Genomic DNA, 5,510 nt, shown 5'->3' on the forward strand with positions numbered 1-5,510 from the left:
CTTGATAAGTCCATGTCTGGCTACCGTATAGTACAGTCGGTACAAATATAGAATTATGTATTGCCATTTTAGCTTCATTTGATATATTTTTACTTCTGATAAATATTGTTTTTGATAAATTCATTGTAAATTAAATGAAGGTTGAAAATAGTTTCTATAATCGCCATAATCGCATTTCGATGTTTCAAGTTATTTAATTCTAAGCCAAAGTACAAATCTTCCACTATCTATGGGGAAAATGTATTTTAGCATTACCACTCTAACCATAACCGGTTTAACTAGCCTTGGAGTAGTCAGGGGGGAACGAGTGACGTCAATCCATCGACAAATTTCCCTCTCCGCCCGGTTGAAGTGAGAAAACCACATCTGCCGAAGGAGTATCGAAAACCCGAACCGATCCCGAGCCGATATATCGACTTCCCGATCCAAAGAAGAGTTAGCTAAAACCGACACGATTCAAACCCGAAACCAGAGTCTGAGATCGAGTCGGGATCGTGTCGAGATCGGGAAATTTCACTCGACGGTATCACTAACGACTATGCAAATGGTTTATCATATGATTTGCGGATTTTGAATTTTCATTTCTTTTTCATGGAAATATTCCGAGTGAAAAATAAAAAAAAGAGTTCCTATTAGAAATGTTAAGCCATTTGCAATTTAAATTATGTAATTATGTGACACGAAGTATGTTAGTATGGAAATCTTGAATAAAAAATTATTTGATAATTAAAATAAGCAAGGAAAAGTACAAAAGAATATTGTTTTTTTAAAAAATTTTTTTTTATTCAAAATAATTAGAAATAAAATTCCAATCTTTCGAAACATCACAGAAAAAGTTGTTTAACAAGTAATTTTATAGTAATGTTTAAAAAAAAGTTTGGTATTTAATACCAAAAAGATAAATTTTCAACAAAAAAATTATTTTCTACCAAGAAAAATCATTTTTTTACCAAAAAATAGATGAATCCTTTATTAAAACTTTTTAATCAAAAGAGATCAATTTTCAAACAAAAAATAATACTTTTAAACAAAAATGTTCGTTATTTGTGAAAGTTAAAAATTAATAAATCTTAGAGATTATTATATCATTAGTATAGAATATTTTGGGCTAGGTTTACCCTAAAGCTAAGATAAAATTTGAACTTCGATGTCAGAAATAACATTTCTAATTCCATTTAACCCGCGCAGAAATTTTGATCTGGCCGAAGCAGGTCCAGGTCGACTTCCTCCTCCGACATTTCAAACTTAGAACAAATAACAGCTGAAAATATATATAATGGCATTAGTATTTTGAGTTAAAATTAAAGTAGTATGGGAAAGTAAAGAGCAGGTTTCAGAAAAAAATGTTCAATTATACTTCTAAGAAACGTAAGATTATTGTAGATGTTATAAGTTGTCAGGAAAAGTTTTTTTTTCATGGACAACATTTTTAATAACCAGAAATCATTTTTATTTCTTCAAATATTTTTATGTATCACTTGACCTTTTCGAATATTTAAAAAAAAACTTTCAGTTGTCACTTGAAGTACAAAAATTATCAGAAAATGGACTATAATTGAAGATTTATTAAAATTTTTCTGTAAACAAATTGAATTTTGGGTCAATTGCTTTACTTTTTGAAAAATTTAAAATGGTAGTTGTAGATAATCTTTTTGCCAAAAAATTGAGTCTATGATTTATTAAGATCGTTTTATTTTCTTAATTTTGCTAAGAAGCGATGGACAAAAAAAAACTTTTACAAGAAGTGAAAATGGTTGAATAAAATATTTCTGCTCAATTAGCATTTATTTAACAAAAATAGAAATATTTTACTGTCAACTTGTACCATCTAAAGTAATCTTAGAATTCTTAAAAGTATAATTATTCTTTTTTCTGTGAAACTTGCTCTGCTTACCCGCACCGCCAAATAAATATAAAATCTGTAGTTGACTCTTATTAGTATTGGAAGGTAATAATCATTCCATTACTTAGTAAGTGTGTGCAGAAGTTATGTTAACCACTTTTTAACGGCAGTGAAGTTCATCATTAAATTTCTGTAGAAGTACTTTTTTAACGTATTGTTCAAGGCTCTGCGAAGTCCAATGCTCATGGTGAAATGAAGACTGGCTTTCTGTAAGATTAGGAAATAATGTTTTTAAGAAAGATATTCAAATTGCATGAAATGCAAAAAAAGCGAAAAATTAAAAAAGGTAGGCAAATTGTAACAAACGTATAAACAAGAAAAATTTACGAATCGATGACAGTATTTTTCGTCTGTTGCAAGCCGCCCATCAAATAATTGAAAATCCTCCAGATTTTTGAATGGCAGCTGGAGTTTATATTCCTCTCGGAAAGTTTTCCTACTGACGTATTGCGCACTTCTTTCTATCTTCATAATCGTTTTTAACTTTTTTTGTACCACCGAAATTTCGTGCACGTATGCTTTAAGGGTTCTAATTTCCCTTTGAATTCTGCACAACACTGAAAAAATTGATAAACGCAAGATATTTTTATCATTTCATTTCATAAGCCACCTGTAAACTTATTATGTTATTATTTACATACAATTAATTCAAAAAATGAAATAAGGCAAAATTTAATTTTATATTATTTCAGCCTCAAATTTAAAACGCTTGTTTTTAAATTTTTTTAGCCTGAAAGCGGAAATCACAGAATTTATATTTTTTATATAAATCTTAAGTGTCATGTGTTTCCAATTTGATAATAATTAAAATAACAAGTATTTTATTTTATATTCAGACGTTAGAAAATCCATACTTTTCATAATTTCAAATTAACTGAATATGCTTTAGACATCAAAGATTAGTGTAATTAGCGTTATACGTCTTATGTTTTTTAAAACTTTTTACGGTTGCAAAAAAAAACTATTGCAATTATTCCGTGACCTCTGTAGGGAATTTTAACGTAGAATCTTAATTTCAACAATTTAAAAGTTGATTTTGCTGTTTTTTCAAGTTTTTAAAAAAGAAACCGAATGGGGACCCAATGGGGTCTTTACGGGTACTTTGTAGAGGCTCCATTCGGTTCCTTCGGTCCGCCAGGGAACCTGCGTGACCAACGATCTTTATCGTATATTCAGGCCAATGTTTTGGCGTAGTTGCCTTTGTCTCATCAGATCGTATAGAATGGCAGTTCTTTCATCTGTATATGGTTCCGGAATATATTTTGTAACAAATATCTTTTTAATATTGTCGTATCTGATCCATTTGAACAATGTAATATCTACAGATTCTGTGACTGGCTTTCTACCCGAACGAATAAAATTCACTAATTGATACGGTTGCGTTGTCAAAATTAAATCCGACATATTGGAGTAAAATTTCCACTATACAAAAATTATCATCCATTTAGAAAGTACGTTTTATAATCCCTAATTTTAGGAAATAATAATATAAAAAATTCAGATATGCTATAAGTAGAATGTCACTCATACGAAAATAAATAAAACTATACCACAAAACATCAAACAAGTAACAATAACCAGAATAGCTACGTGCAGGAAAGAAAGTAAGGTTATAGAATTAGAAAAATTGAACTTTTGCGTACCGACGTTGAGAATTCACAAGAAAAATTATATTTTTTTCAGAAATATTTACTGGTCCTTGGAATATTACTTATAGATGGTTTTTTTTATAATTCTTATAACTGCACAGAGATTAATCTTCAAAAATCCGTTAAAAAGTTTGTGATTGACTCGATTACAGTGCTCCCAACGAAAGCTTGTTATTCAAATACGTAGGCGTCGCACTATTATCCTTTAGATTGTGTACAGAATATGCATTTAATACATTTTTATTTTTTATAATGATTCATGAATTTGCATCTGATGACATTTTAAAAAGTAGAAATGCCATTATTTATGATAAAAAAAGAGAAATAATATCTTTTAGCATTTTAAACTGTGCGCGAATAGCAACCAATTAGACGCCGAGTTTAACGCATGCGCAGTTGAGTAAGGATCTCTTGTTGGGAACACTGCTCGATTGCTATTTTGATGCATTTTACTGAATTTATTATTTAAAAATAATCAAACTTTCACATGCATATTCGGTTTTCTCACATATTCTATTATGCCAATATCAGTATTTTTGGAGATTATCTATGTTTACTAATACGCCATAACAGGAAACCGAGATCGATTGTTGAACGCGGTAAATTTGAATTTGAACATCTTAATGTTTAATCAACACCTGATTTTCCCTGTAAATAAATAAGGTACAGAGAATTATTAAATTTCTGAATATCTTTATTCTAATAAGAAAGCAGGCGGGGCATGTGGATTATTATTATTATTACACCATTAAGCCATTTCTCTTTCGGGGTAGGCGTGACTCACTCGGTAGGGGAAAGGAGTAGTGTGTGGAAGGGATAGGGATTTTTCAGATTGATCCAGAATTCTCGTGCTATTTAAGTAAATAACACGTTCGTTCCGCAACACTGCTCCGACCCAGGTTGCTGATCAATCTCTGTAGCAATCACACCAAGCGAAGAACCTCACGAAGTCGTTATGTAAGGTTCTCCACTTGGGTTCATTAGTAGCCAAGGTCTTTGTTTCAGGCGTCATTCACTCTACTGACACTCTTTTTATTAACTATTTGCCGCCATACTTTTCTGTCCTGGCATACTTCTCTAGCTTCTTTTATGTCCATGCATTTTTTCATGCAGGCTCTCGTGTTTCTGTGACTTCTTATGTCTCTTCTAACTATGGTCTCATTCACACATTCTAACCATTCTTTCCGCGGTCTACCTCTGGGCATGCTGCCATTTAGTTTACCTCGATACACTTGTTCCGTTAGTCGTTCATTTGGAATTCTCTAAACATGTCCGAACCATCTTAACCGATTTCTTTCCCATGTGTCTACTAGCGTCTCTTTTGCACCACATTCTTTTAGAATTATCTCGTTACTTACTTTGTCCATCAGCGTTTTCCCGCATGTTATGCGCATGAATCTCATGTCAGTTGCATTAATTTTACTCTTATCATTTTCTTGATAAGTCCATGTCTCGCTACCGTATAGTACGGCTGGAACAAATATAGAATTATGTATTGCCATTTTAGCTTTATTTGATATATTTTTACGTCCGATAAGGGGACCTGCTCTACCAATAACCTTCTTACCTTCATTTATTCGTCTATCTAATTTCTCATCTATCTTCCGTCCCTAGTAAATAAGCTACCAAGGTATACGAACTTATCAACTTGTTCAATTCTCTCATCATTTAATAAAATATTGCATAGTGTTTTCTCAATCTTTCCTTCGAACACCATAGTTTTTGTTTTATTTGCGTTAATTTTAAGGCACATGCTCTTCATGCTTGCATCTAGTTTATTCAACATTCTTTGTAGGTTTTCGATAGACTCTTCCATAACAACCTTATCATCTGCGAACGTTAACGCACGTACCCTCACTGTTTCGAGATCCACACCCTCTTCGTTGAAGAGAGCCATTCTTAAACACTTGTCCATAAATAATATAAATAACCATGAAGACATAACGCATCCTTGTCTA

At 31.8% G+C, this 5,510-nt stretch overlaps 1 protein-coding gene and 1 long non-coding RNA gene across 2 annotated transcripts in view; one reads left to right on the top strand and one right to left on the bottom strand.

Moving 5' to 3' along the window:
• LOC117167118 (patched domain-containing protein 3) overlaps positions 1-5,510 on the top strand; it is a 318,852-nt gene that overhangs the window by 8,197 nt on the left and 305,145 nt on the right. The window lies entirely within an intron of this gene.
• On the bottom strand, positions 1,058-2,454 carry LOC117167119. The gene is made up of 3 exons (XR_004466357.1): positions 2,231-2,454; positions 1,968-2,110; positions 1,058-1,261 (listed from the first exon to the last, which is right to left on the bottom strand). It is a non-coding gene; the product is annotated as an uncharacterized LOC117167119 (long non-coding RNA).

The sequence above is a fragment of the Belonocnema kinseyi genome, chromosome 2 (assembly GCF_010883055.1).
Source record: "Belonocnema kinseyi isolate 2016_QV_RU_SX_M_011 chromosome 2, B_treatae_v1, whole genome shotgun sequence".
NCBI lineage: Eukaryota > Metazoa > Arthropoda > Insecta > Hymenoptera > Cynipidae > Belonocnema > Belonocnema kinseyi.